Below are 15,258 nucleotides of genomic sequence, written 5' to 3' on the forward strand. Positions count from 1 at the left end.
GAAAGGATACAAATGCCTTACATTTTGTTTGTCAATGTCATGTCATTAGTCATTCTCATCACCTTTGAATAGCAGAAGAGAACGAACACTATCACCAATTCGTATTGGGGCTTTTTGCATGTGTCTTAAATTCTCATATTTGATAATAAATGCAACAATAAAATATTTCCCTTATTCTGCCACAGTTATGCACCAGTCAATTGTAACCATGGCCCCCAGGTCTTGTTTATACCGGGGATAGCAGGGGAAATGGGCCATGTTTTTACCTTCCAGGTGGACCGGCAGTGCTGAGTGAATGCGGTGTTATTGTTTTTGCGCTGAAAACAGGGAATGGGCCTAACCTAGGATGTCCCCAGGGGCATTTGACGGGGATCTGGTCATTTCGTAACCTTACCATTTCGTAACTGCTAAATCTTGGTTATTTTGTAACCATTTTGTAAGTCAATTCGTAACCGTCAAGTAATCAATTGCTCATATGGTAACCACCATTTAACAAGGTGATAAATAGTACACTTAGCACCTCGTTAAGTGTATTGTTCGAACCTGGATGTATATGGCACAGCAACCAAGACACCAATTGGGAGACATTACTCAAATTCTCACTAGTAACAAGCCAATAATTTATGTTACTCAATAGTAATTAGGTATATATATATCATGCTAAATTAGAAATGATTTGTTATATTACCAAAATATGTTAATTATTTTCTTCATTTTGCTTACTTATAAACAATAATTAAAGACTGATCGCGATGTATTTTTGAGTAATATTACGTTTACATAAATGATCGTTCTTGACCTATTTCATTGACTATATTTGTTTGAATTGTTTAAAACGAACAAAATTTTGTTCTGTTCTTTTCTCAGTTGATCCATATTCTGCATACTCAATATCCGAAACCGACAAAAAACAGCCTTAAATTATTAGTTATGGTATTAATTTCCAATGACAAGATACAAAATTAAACATATCAGCACATTTTTAATACAATAAGCATATAAAAAGCGCATACTCTCATTCGGCAAACTCACTTCATTTTACAATACTTCATTGCAATTTAAAAAAAAATGAAATTCTAAAGTTATATGGTCTATATATTTAAAAAATATTGGCTTAGGGTCACAATTCCTCTCAATGGTAGAACATCTATGAATTAAAAAATTATTACATTTACCGGTAATATTCAGCCTGCTTATAATATTTCCTTCGCAACATAAAAAATAGCTAGTGTGAATGTTTCTATTTGTCATAGTTTCAGAGTTTATTGGCAAATCGCACTACACTATTAGGAATAAAGAAGGAATACAACTACTAGATTTAACTTTGTTTATGTTGTTATTTTTATGTTTTATACTTACAGTAAACTTATTTTGTAAATTCAAATGGTATTAAATTAATTCCTCATAATTATAGGAGTCAACGGTTAAGATATGACCATTCGATTTCTTAACGGTTACGAATTGACTAACACAATGGTTACGAAATGACCAACAATGAGCGATTACGAAATGATCATAATTCATTTGACAGGGCTTTTACCAGCTGTTTGTCTGTGCAGAGCGGGATTTTACCTGGGATTGGCTGGACCGAAAGTCAAAGTCCCCGCTATTAGCAGGACCTTGGGGGCCCATGCTGCAATTGACTGTTGCATTATTTGGATTTTTTCTTAACTTTACGACACGCCCCCCTACAGTATTTTATAGTCAAGTTTAGTAATATTTATTTACAGAAATTGGATAACTTAACAAGTAAAGTAAACTGTACTGAGTTTTTGAACAAACCTACATACTTATAAATCAAAATTGATATTTTAGGGTCTACACTGAATAAACCCAAAATGTTAGTTTTGATTTGCTAAATTCGAACAGTATTTAGTCTATCCACACAAAATTTATAGGATCATCAGATAACAAATTTTCTAAAAATTCTCTGTTTGCCAAATAGGGTTTAAGTGGGGTTAAAAGGTTGCTATCTGTGACCAAAAAATACTGTTCAAAATTGTGAGTATTCATTTATCTTTCGTTCAGTAAAGAGCATGCAATGGCATAGTGGTTGGATTAGATAATCTGACAGCGGTGCTGGACATCAGGAGTTCAAATATTGTTGTGAGTTCAATGTACCAAAAGAATTCCTTTGGAATACACAATTATCTTTAAAAATGGCAGAGCAAATTGCCCATATTGTAGTAATGTCTTAGATCCAGCTTGGATAACTTGGACACAGTAAGCGGTTCACACCCAGGGAAATTCTCAGATAAAACAGCGCCTATAAACTTGATCATTACATTTTTCATTGAGACAATTAAAGAAAAAAACATTATTGCTGATCTTCTGAAAACAAATCTTCTAACATTCAAATATTTAATTTGTTAGATGAACTAAGGTTTATATTGATAAGATATTGCTTCAGTTGGTTTTAAACTTATCACCAACAAAAATATATGCATTTAAATCACACAATGTAAACAACTGCGCCACAGATCTTATCTGCAGATTTGGGTTTTTAAAATTTAGCAGTTAAATATAGATTAGCATACTGTTGCTTTAGTTGCTAAGTAAACATAATGTCAGTGATTTCATCACTATTTCTATTAAAATATCAGTTTTCTTCTTCAGGGCTTCTCACATTTGCACCATTTTTTACCATTTGAATCATAAAAAGATAACAAACACAAGAACTTAACACTTTGTGAATATTTAAGGAATGTAAGGGGTCAGATTTCAGATTGCTCATTATTTCTGGAACACTAAATACTTTATTTGATTGTGTACACTGCACTTTCTTGTTAAGCATTCATCCAAATAATTTGGGTAAATTTTGGCAGAAAAACTGCTTTTGGATTTATACTGGTCATCAAAACCGGCACTGACAAAACATAAGACGTGTTTAATTAATGTGCGGGAAAGAAGTTTAAAGGTGTCGGCCCACAACGAAAGGCTTGCGGGTTGCAGTACCCCTTCAAGTAGTTCTTGAAAAAAATGATTCTCTCAGGTAGCATTTGAGTATGTGTACATTGAATTATTGTATGTATTTTCAAGTTTACACATGATTTATATAAGGTTTGTATAATTTTAGTTTTATTTAAGTTTTAAAATTTTGATTTTTTTTTAAGATTTGCCTGCCCCTGTCTGAACACTTAAATTCTTGGTCTTTGGACTATTGTCTGCAACTTCAAAACACACTTTGGAACAGGACACATTTTCCTGATATTTTATCCAGTTTGACTGCAATATAAGTTGTATTTATCAATAATTTAAGTAAAAAATGACATTTATATTTCCATAATTACCTGGTAGTTATTTGTTAATTTGTTTGAATTCATGGATAGGTTTATTGCGAGTGTCATGGAAAGCTGGAACTTTTCAGTATACAACATGCAAACTGAGAATGAACTGTGTGTGCCGGCTTTGTGAACAAAAACGCAAGGTGGCTTTGGTAAGTTGCGTCAAGATATCCTTGGGACCCCAGCCCCCCCCCCCCCCCCCCCCCTGGACACGCAATACAATTCGTGTTTCGCTGATCTGTTGGCTGGGATAATATCATCCATTTAGGGATTAAGAAATGTTACCCCAGCCACCAGGCTGAATGTTTAACCGTCATCAAACACTCTGCCATGAATGTGAGAGAGTTTAAAGTTATTTCTTATTTTCCTGTGTAACTATATTGATGTTTGATTAAATTTACGCCGTCGTGTTACTAAGTAACAAATTGAAATTGGGCCAAAATCATCAAGCTAGAACTTTGCATAATCTTTTTCAAACTTCTGGGAGATATCTGCCCTTGAAAGTATTCGCTCGCAGCCCGCATCAAAGTTCACTTCGTTTAGTATTTAAAGCTTTCGGATACACTTTTTTGTTAATTTGAGATCTTAATGACGCTACATTGTACTTCTAAGTAAATAGATGCTCAAAGTAACAAGATGCTCTGGGTGTTCACTGGGTGACATTTAAGGCTACCCAGTATTGGTTGTTTCTTTTTTCTGAAAAGATGTTTCTAGTGAATTGTCAAGTTGCAGTGGTTTTGACGCCACAGAACCAGCACAGCTCCATGACAGATATATATGTTTTCGTCATTGATGTCAGTACTGCTGTATTGGTGGCCTCACAATTTCTGTGTGGAAATGTCATCTGATACACTCATAACGGAGTATTTCTAGCATAGCTTTCATAAGTGCATGGCCATTCTCTGTCATTTTCAGATACACTGTGTTGTGTGTGGATAAGAAATGCAGAGTGGTACCACCAATCACCTAAGCCACCATTCCCCTAACAGACACAAGGCTCATGGGGACAGTTCCTGCAGTTTACAGCAAAGCTCTCAATTGTAGCCCTACAAACTTCAGGTAAGTGATAAATCTGGGCTTCAAGATATCTCTGTACTCACTTTAAGTTTATACTTCATTTGAACAAAACGTATAATTTCAGCATCAAAATCCAGGTTTAGATCCCAGACCGAACCTTGTCTCCTTTATTAAACTTCATTTCAGATGATCTTTAAGCCACATACATGTTCACTACATATGGCGGATAAGAACTTTCGCAAATTGATTATAAATGCGTTTTCCCAGATATACACCCTCCTCTTGCAGATACTGCCCATGGTGAAGCATGGGTGCACTAGGCCGGTTATCCAGCCGTGTGGAATCAATATCTCCAGCTGAACTTGGGCCGGGAATTATATAAGAATCCTTAGCAGCATGGTGAGCTTTTGTGTATTTATTTTCAGGCTCGTATACCCGTCCAGACTTCTGCGTTTAAGCTTTCCTTTCGTCATTTTTTTAAATAAGTTATCTCGAGTCTTTCAATGATATCACAACTTTGGAGGCTAGATTTAAATTAAGGAACCATTATGTGTAGAAAGCCTTTTGGGTGATTTAAAATCAAATTAGTAAACAGGATTCTCATGGTTCATGGTTTATAATTGGCCTTGTGGACCTTTCATTCTTTACTTTGGTAAGAGCCGCTTAAGTATGTAAGAAGGGGGAAGGGGGTGGGGTACAGATGTGATAGTAAACAGTGTTTAATAAGGTATATTTGTTTTTATTTTATCACCATTTTGAAGGTAATGATTGTGTTAAATCAGGGATAAATAAAAAGTTTAACACAAACACTGTAACATGTTCTTTATTTCAAATAAAGCTATAAATTATCTCTGGAGAATTTAGTCTGATCTCCATTTCTCAGAAAATGTAGCTGTCTAAGTGCCTATTCCATCAATGAGTATCACTGTCTTTAAATTGCTGTTGTGGTACAGTTTAAATAGCAAAAGTTTTATGGCCCTGCTTGTTTGCAACTCCTCATTCATTTTTGTACAGCGAGAAAAGTAAGGGAATTCTAGCGATTTACTAGAATTATGGATTGTTTTTCTTGAGTTACACAGTACATAAGGAGGAATTAGTGTGTACACAACTCCTCATTTTATTCCTGTTTATTATTTATATATGTAACATAGATGTGTACAAGACTTATGGTACTGTAGAAACATGACATAAAAGAGCTCACTTTGATTAATTTTCTCAAAATAAGATATCTTTACTGTTAAAGTAAGAACTTTTACTGCATAGTAAGTAATGTCTTCTGCTCATCTTTATGACATCATTACATGGAATGATGTCAACGTCCCAAGACACATTTTCACATGGCGCAGCTCATTTATATATATTGCTGATGGATTGTTTAGAATGGGACAGTTTTAATTGGACATAATGTTTTAATTGCCATTTTACAGAGTGCCAGCCAGTCATTGATGTTCTTTGCATTGCTGAGGAGGACAGTCCTGCCAACATAACAGTTTGTTCAATAACAGGTAAAAAACTGGGCTCACTTTACATTTTCAACCACTGTTCGATCGTAACAATTATCAAAGAACCGGCTAGTCTCAATCATGCAGCCGCTCTAATTAGAGTCAATGAACGATATAGATCCGGATACAAGCGTCTAGATGATCGAGACTAAATTGGCAACATGAGAACATTTATTTCATTTCTTGATTCTTGAAAATTACGTGAACAAATGACAATTCTACTACCATTTAAAATTTGATTAATTTTCGGACAAATGTGTTTGTTTTAATTTGCCTTCCGCTTAAAGTAAACGTATATATACTGGGCAAGAAGTGCTGAATTTCATCGTGAATGACAGTGATTATCCAAAGTTTGAATTTGGTCCGGACATGTTTGACGGGAATTCAAAGACATTTTTTGTCAGCCGTCTTATATCACAGGTTTCCATGCATTTTCGCATACATTGGTTCATTCCAAGATTATTATAACCTTTTTCAAAACGTTCAATCTGTGAGAGTGCAGCTTTAATAGACCTGTAAAGACTTGTCGATGTGAAACTTAACTCTCAATCAAACTATGGTGAAAGATCAAATGCGGGGCTCCGTGTGCGGCATAGACTGCTAATTTTTATTTAATATTATGAAGTGCTAGTTAAGTTATCTTTTTTAAAAGTCTTCATTTGAAGCAAAAAAATGTTTCAATACCCTGTATGAATTTTCTTCACCGGATATTGATTCATAAAAAACATTGCTCCAGGGTGCGGAGCTGTATGTCTATATGGAAAAATCTTCTCCTCAGAAGTCAACTTTGTTCCCCAATGTGCAAGGCACAATCGGTGAAAATAATTTCAGTAAAAGTCACTGATTATTATTATTGTGATTATTATTAATACACTTTTACTATTTCAGGAGACAAACAGAAACACAGAGGTGCTATGCATTCCGATGGAAAAGACAACAAAAGCATCTCCCATCATTTCGGCGTGGCTCAGATCAAGAGGAGAATTTTAAGAAAGGTAATAACTGAGAAACTAAGAACATGCAAGTTGCACTGGATAGAGTGTAAGACCATCTCGCTTCATAAGAATTGATAATCATCAATGTATTAAATCAAGAAATTGAAACGTAAGTGTCTTGTCTTTTGCAGTGTTTTTGAAATAGAATATAATTTAAAAAAAAAACTAAATTATTTTTTAATATGATTGTGAATGTGTGATGTTTTCTTCTGATCATTCTCTCTCAAAATCAGATACAAAAAACATATTTGTAGATTTTTTTGTTTTACTTGTAAATATAGTTTGTATTTTAGGCAAACCTTTTATTCTGCTCATTACAAACTTAAATATTGTAAGAGTTATGGCCCTTTGTAATTTTTAAACAAATACATTTTTTTCATGTTTTTGTAAGCCCATTATTTAGGGACTTTTAATATTTTCACCAGCTGCATTATAAAGTCAGACCAAAAGTGTCCAGTTAGTGTCCAAACAATAACTAAGTTAGAATCCTTTCTCAAATCAGGTGAGCAATATAGGGCCATCTCTGTGTTTGTCTGACAAAAAAACAATAATCAATCTTTGAGTTAAATTGACAAATATTGTTGTAGAATGTTTTGTGAAGACATACAATTGGATTACTTTTGTGTCAATAGGATTAAGGTTTCTGCACATAAAAATTATTTAGAACAGCATTTGGGTCAGTCGGTTCACATGCAATATTACTGATAGTATAAGTGGAAGCAGTGACTTAAAATTAATTACCAAACAGTTTCTGCTCAATTGCTTTGAGTTAACATACGAGTTATGCAACTTGAAATACTAGTTCTTGGTGGCATAAATGAAAGACCTTGTTTTGTCACATTGACTTGTAATCAAGCACTAACTTCCTCTAAAAAAATTTTAGGTGATGGCTGGGCACACACAAGAAGACATAGATCACAGGTATCCAGGCATATGAGTAGACAGGAGTTTCACACTCTGCCAAACTTACTTCATCAGAGGAGCAGAAAGCTTCTCAAGATCCCGCACTGCACACTTAGATATAGTCTTTGACTACAACAAGGGGATGAAAGTACAGAGAGGTCCAATTGAAATCAATTCTGTGCTGCGTCATTTCTTCATTCTGGAAGTCGATGGACATGATTTATCATGGCATCAAGTGTGCAGTTTGTCGACTATCAGTAGTCTTGTTCACCAGTTGTGCAACTTGAGCTGGTAGCTTTATTGCTTGAAGCCACAGCATAAGAGGGGGAAGGTGCAGGCTCATCAAAAAGTCTCAAAAGTTGAAACTAGGAAAAGAAGTTTGTCAAGAGTGTGAATCTATTTGCTTTGAAAACAATCGGTACAATGATTTGGTTTCCTTTGGAACTTGATACATACTATGTGTGTGTTGAATAAATTGAGATGCTTAAATAAAGAACCGCTATTCAAATATCAGGAAACTGCATTTTTCATACTAAAGGGTAAATGATGTCGCCATTTCCTGTATGTATTTAAATAAGATATGTTTCCACAATTAATATTTTTAGGGAATTTTTCTCAACCTAATGAATGAGATTAAATTGTACAGCGTTATATGAGCTTAATATGTGTTTTCTGTTTCTTTAAAATTGGTGAAAAATTGTCAGAAGATAATTAGACCAGTATCCATTACTGCAATCATACAATCAAAAATACAGGGACAAACCCACTGGGCATATAATATAATTAAACCTTGTTTAGGGGCACGAGGCAAACAGTTACTTTCAAACGTTAAAGCTGCACTCTCACATTTTTGACGTTTTGACAACTTTTCTCATTTTATGTCTTGGATTGGAACCATCCAATTTTTGCGAAAAATTAAATGGCAGATTTTTCTATTTAAGTTAAAACATTGATGTTTTATGCACTTTTCTTAAACTGTTAGTAACATTAATTTTCGAACGGAAATATGAAATCTGTGATGTGATCTTTTGTCAGCAATCTTTTATCATTGGTTTGCAGATAATTACGCAAAAAATTGCTCATTCCAAAACAAAAAAAGTTGTGAAAACGGTATATCTGTGGGAGTGCAGCTCTAAATGTTTAATTTCTTGATTTTACTACTGTATTAGAAATTACAGGGGTTGGGGCATATTTTAAGTGATTTTAGTGCTTTTTTATGATTCATACAGTCATACTTTATTCCTCAGGGCACAACTTACAAATAGACAAAACTGGAAAATGGTCATTTCAAAAGGTCAAAGATAATGCAAGTTGAACAATCATATTGTTCATGGCTTGTATTTTTGGTATATTTTGTTGCATATGCTATAGAAAAGTTGAAAGTTAAAAATAAATTCATAGTTGAAATGGTGGCTTTGAATGGTATTGTCAGATGTGAAACGGCACTATTAAGAAATAGGTATAATGGTACTTTATTCATTTTGATCAATTTTAGATATTGTATGAAAATTATTATCTTATTTACTACATGAGACCTTTTAAATAGTTATTGACAATATAACAATGTGTAAATGAAGCTTTAGATCAACACTTAAAGCTGCACTCTTACAGATTGTCAGTTAAGACACAAAATTGTCTCAAAATCTGCTGATTTGGTTATCATTCCTTTAATTCAGTCATATCAGATAATTCACAATAGAACCAATCAGAAATGTTTGGTAAAACTGCCGAAAATTTGATTTACATTAAATTGTTCGTAATACTTTTAGCCATAAAACATCATTGTTTTAACATAAATATGATAAACTGCAATCTGATCTTTTTTCAGCAGTTTTTTATCACTTAAAATTGGGTCTAGACATTTATGCAAAAAAATTGTCCATTTATAGACAAACAATAAAAGAGTACCGATAGTCAAAACGATCAATCGGTGAGATTGCAGTTTTAAATACACCTTTTAAGACCGCTGTAAAATTCCAATGGTTTGCCTAAATCTTTAAAGCTAGCATACTGTTTAATTGACAACCATACTTATTGTTTAAAAGTGTCATGATATCTTTGTACAATGTTTTTATATAATTCATTAAAGAAGTCAAAACAAATTTGTTTATCTTGTAAATTGTTTTCTATTATTTAAATGACCCAGACAAAAATGGGAACGTCAGTGCTAGTTCTTTTACTATTAACATCCCATGAAGTTTCTATTGGTGTAGCAGCAAGGAGGTGTTATATTAAGGATGCATCATTTAAACCAAATTATACATTCATATGCACATTATACAGGCGTGTAGCCGCCTATACGTGAATATGCGGCTGAATCCACATGATTCTGACAAAAAAAAATTAACCAAAGTTGCAGTATGCGAACTTGACTACATGAATCTAAAACTGGTTATTTTCCAGTACTAAATAATGCACATCGGAACGCCCAGAATGCACTAGATTGCACCATGGTTTTCAAAATTTTCAAGTTTGCCCCGAACCCCCCAGCACATATATGAATCCACATGAATAGAGGGGTAGCTACGCCCCTGACATATTGAAACCACAGTGTGGCTAAACAACACTTGTATGTTTATCCTACGCAGTGATCTCCCATGGAAATGCAATCGTCAAAGAATCTGAAGGGGATGTTTATATGGACTACATTTGAAATGCACCAAGTGTTTAAAAAAGTTGATTTCAGTCACGAAGAGAATCAACCATACCCCACACTTGTTGGAGTAAGATGAAATGTCCACTTTCCGCGAGAAAGAAAGTACATTAAAAATGTTCATTTGATTCAAGTGACTATTTTTTATAAATATGTTGCAATACATAAAATACGTTATTTTTTTATAATTGTTTACCCATGTTGAATTTTATTTGGCAAATTTATAAGAGATTTATATACGAGGGCATAGCCAGAAGTTCGTAGAAAAGCTTGATAAAATGAAAACAATATGCAGCATATCTTTTAAATTTTCATACAATAATAATCAGGTAATTTGAAATTAAGAATGCGAGTTTCATCGTAAAGCATGTTATAACGACAACGTAGTGATCACTATGGAAACAGGTGGTCGCGCATTCCTCCGCAGTTGCTAAAATAACCCATGACAATATCTTGTTTTGTTGACCACTCACATTGAAACCAATAAAACGGCGCGAAGGTTTGCACATTTGACGTGACGTTAATAACGTGTGATGAAGTGAAGTTTTAAGTCAGTGCGTTTGTTTGTTTATTTCAAAGGAAACATTTTAGCTTGAACGATATAGTTAAATTTTGTTTAAAATGACGCCAGAAGACAGATTGATAAAACGGGCAGTGATACAGTTCTGTGTGAACCTAGCGAAAACTACATCGCAAACACTTAAACTGATGAATGAAGCATCGAGTGAAACTCAAGTGAAGCGAATGCTCGTTTACAAGTGGCACACGCGGTTCAGTGAGGGGCGGGAAAGCATTTGTGACGACGTGAGGACTGGGCGACCGATTTCACAAACTACGGAGTGTGACGTCGAGGCCGTGAAAAACATCGTTGACGCTGATCGTCGAGTATATGCAAGATGTTGGACATGAGTTATGGGTCGGTACGGAGGATAATGAAAGACAGTTTGAAAATGAGTCGAGTGAGTGCGCGTTGGGTTCCACGGCTGCTGACAGAAGATGAGATGAGCAAAAGAGTACGGGAATCACGCCGATTCTTAGCTCGGTACTTAAAGGAAGGAAACCGTTTTCTTGAGAAGATAGTCACTTGCGATGAAACCTGACTGTTTTATTACGACCCTGAGACAAAACAGCAAAGCAGTCAATGAAAGACTACCGGTTCCCCGCCTCCGAAGAAGGCACGACCATCCTGCTCGATAGAAAAGTATATGTTCATTGTCTTCTTTAATGTGCACGGTGTTATCCTACTCCATGCAGTTCCGCAGAGCCAATCTGTGACGGGTGCTTCCTACTCGAAGGTAAAGTGATATATAACAAAATTCATTTTTATCAATATTTAGGACTTGATAAAATCTGCATAAAACAATGTTTTAAAAAGTTTATGATTACAAATATGGGATTGAATAAGTGTTAGTTTTAATTATAATATTTGATGAAGTACGCAATACGCGACAAATGTTATAAGCCTCAGTTATGTTATCCATTTAAGGTTTTGAGGCGTGACTTGTAGAGGGCGATGGCATTTAAGAGACCACAGGCGTTGCATGATGGTAGGATTCTTCACCAGGAAAATGCATCAGCGCATAGATCGGAGGAGGCACAGACTACCGCGACAATCCAGCTTGAAGCGGAGATCCTTCCCCACCCCCCTTATTCGCCAGACCTACCATGCAATTTTGCCCTATTTCCGAAACTTAAATGTGAACTAAAAGTAAACGCTTCAATGACTTTCAGGCACTACAGAGTGAAGCTCAGACACGCCTGTATTCTTACAAGTCAGAGTGGTTCAGTGACATTTACCGGCATTGGGTAGCGAGACATCGACGTTGTATTGCGGCGAACGGCTCTTACTTTGATAAGTTATGACGTTGACGTCAGATTCTGACGTTTGAACTGCGCGGGCTATACTGATCTCATGTTAATGAAAAAGCTGTAGTTTCCTTTATATTTTATGTATCAGTTTGAAGTTTTATATGTCATTTACAGCTGAAATAGATTTTATAGCGAGCTGACGTTCGTTGAAAAATATTAAAATGTGTTGATTGTATTAAGCAATTCCACGAACTTCTGGCTATACCCTCGTATTAAGAAACTCGGAAAGTATGTGAATGGTTTGGACCGGCTTCCTCAGCCGCTAAAGAGGATATGATTATGACATACTTTTTTTAAATCTTTCGAACATGAGTTTTTGAGTGAATATAAGCGAAGCGTTAAGGGTTTTAAAAATGCATCTTTTGCTTGGATTTTAAAGATTGTTATTACAAAATAAAGTATGGCGTATCAAACGAAGTGTTAAAGCTAAGCTATTGATGGCTGAAACCCTTCAATAAATGTTAATATGTGCTAACATATAGTCTTTGAAGTCCAATATTTGGAAATGCGTTACTAACCCGATTCAACAAAAGGCTGTTGCACAATTAGTTGATCGACATAATCACGTGATTAACCAATAACTTCCATTAAGGTTAAAATATTCAACACCTTAGTATGAGTCCCTGTGGGCGAGTGGATAAGCGATCCGTTTTTTATTCTATGTGTTATCTGCACCCCTATGTGCTTGCTCCCAACTTGAACAAGATTAATTTTTAATACTTCAATCGTTTTTTTTCAAAAATGCAATTGAAGTATAAAAGAAAATCAACCTGGTTACTATTATTTCTGCAATTTCAGTACCAAGGAGTAAAATAAATATACATGTAAGTGTTTTCAGATGCATTACGAGAAAAAATATGTTTGGTGCCAAAACATGAGAGAGTCTCTTTAAACGGAAAAGTTTTGGCTGTTAGTCAGTCAGATGGTGATAAATATAATGCATAGCATCATCGCTCTGGAGTACGAGAACGTTGTATACAGAGTATTTTTTTACTGAACATGCGTCTGTTTATGTTGATGTCATAAAAGGTTTAAACTGTTTAAAGGAACTATAACATTATGAAACAACAAATCTGATTACAGATATCAGTGGCAGATCCAGGAATTGACTTAAGAAGGGGTACGTGAAACTCAAGGGCTTAATCTTTCCACATCCCTCCCTCAGAACAGAAATTGAATGGCTTAAAATGTTGGACCGGGGTGGGGGTTAGACTCCCCTAATTTATAGTCCGAAATAGTGCATTTTTATCTTAATATTGTATTTTTCCCGATATTGACTGAGAACATATTATAAACGGACGATTCAAAGGGGTGGGGGACGGCGCGCGCGCTGGGACCGATCCCCCCCCCCTGAATCTGCAATTGAGTACATGCATTAAAACCGTCTCCGTAGCCTATTGGTTAAGGCGTTCTATACCCTTCATTCAATTGACTTAATACTTCACACAACTGTTCAGGACCATCAGCCAATGAGGTTACATAACTCCATATCCTTAATACAAGTTATGGCCCCTGATTGACTTAGGTTAAAGTTTTAGGCAAGTAAAATTTAAGGGGAAGTTGGAATTTAATAAAAAAAAACTTTCATGGGTCACAATGAACCCAATGAACAATGTTCTTTAATCATGAGCTAACTGTTCAAGCGTTAACAGACACATTCGTATGCAGACGAAACTTGTAATGTTTTTACAAGCACAGAAATTGTATTTAGCATTTACAGTTTCTATATAATTCAACTGAAAGTTCTATTTAACCATAATTTATCAAATATTAAGTCACCATTCACTAGCGGATTTTGAAGGGGGTGCAGTTGGCGTGCGCTCCCTCTAAAATCGTCCAAGTTTACTTTTTGTGTCAATATATGAGAAGAAAATAATAAAATATACACATAATAGATCATTTCCGATTACAAATTGTTAAAAATTTCTTGATTGAGTAACCCTCAATCCTCATGCAAACGCCCCTAAGTAACGCCCCCTTCTAACGAGAATTCCTGGATCCGCCCCTGGTCATTATATATTTTGTTTATCAAACGGTACAGAGACCAAGTGACTGAAACTGACTTGCATTTAATGAATGAGATGGTCTGTAAAATATTTCCGATGAATATCCTAAGAATTTGCAGTCCTCCCGTTTGGACTGGTCATTGTTTGTGGATTTATTATACACAATTATAAAAAATACTATTAATTTGTCCCCCTAATGCCATAAAATATGGATGGTCCCCTTAATGCCTCAAAAATAATATTATATGTACACTGGTCGCCATAAACCCTTCTACATATATACCTGTCCCCTTAAAACCTGCAACATACTTACAAATTATTAAGGAGACCGCAAATTACGTATATTTTTTGTTATTAAATTTAAGAAGCCTAAATTTTGTACTCATAATAAATGATCATTTCAATACTAAATTATTAACAAGAAAGCAAAATAAAGTATAAAACAAAAAAATATACAAATTGTCTCCTTAATGCCGTAAAAAATATACGGTCTCCTTAATGCCCTAAGTAGATATATATATATATATATATATATATATATATATATATATATATATATATATATATATATATATATATATATATATATAAACGTACAAACATATTATTTTTTTCACAATAATTCTTCACTCTTCAACATTTGAAGTTTGGTCTGTTCCCATGCTTTGTACTTGTAGTGTGTGCACAGATGATAACTACTCAATGCTGATTTGGTTTTCATGCATGTTCAGGTTCTTTACCCATCAAGAATGTTTAGTGCTGTAAAGGAAAAAAGTTGTACTTTAAAGCCTTTTTAACTAATTAGTATAGATAATTATACTGCCATACATATACAAAATAAAATATAAACAGTTTCATATTTCTCGACATTATTTTGAAAAAAACAACAACAAGCTGATACATACATGTATATATATAAAGAAAATTATTAAATTTATCAATAAAATTCATCATCATCATCATCATCATCATCATCATCATCATCATCATCATCATCACCACCACCACCACCACCACCACCACCACCTC

At 34.6% G+C, this 15,258-nt stretch overlaps 1 long non-coding RNA gene across 2 annotated transcripts; it reads left to right on the top strand.

The window, feature by feature from the left end:
* Positions 1 to 1,018: 1,018 nt before the first annotated feature.
* LOC128242596 (uncharacterized) lies at positions 1,019 to 9,793 on the top strand. Of its 2 annotated transcripts, XR_008262643.1 has the most exons (6): positions 1,019 to 3,436; positions 4,200 to 4,343; positions 4,590 to 4,700; positions 5,729 to 5,806; positions 6,692 to 6,798; positions 7,682 to 9,793. It is a non-coding gene; the product is annotated as an uncharacterized LOC128242596 (long non-coding RNA). The 2 variants fall into 2 exon arrangements; XR_008262642.1 differs by lacking the exon at positions 1,019 to 3,436 and having other exon boundaries at positions 3,538 to 4,343.
* The last annotated feature ends 5,465 nt before the right edge of the window (positions 9,794 to 15,258 follow it).

The sequence above is a fragment of the Mya arenaria genome, chromosome 8 (genome assembly GCF_026914265.1).
Source record: "Mya arenaria isolate MELC-2E11 chromosome 8, ASM2691426v1".
Lineage (NCBI taxonomy): Eukaryota > Metazoa > Mollusca > Bivalvia > Myida > Myidae > Mya > Mya arenaria.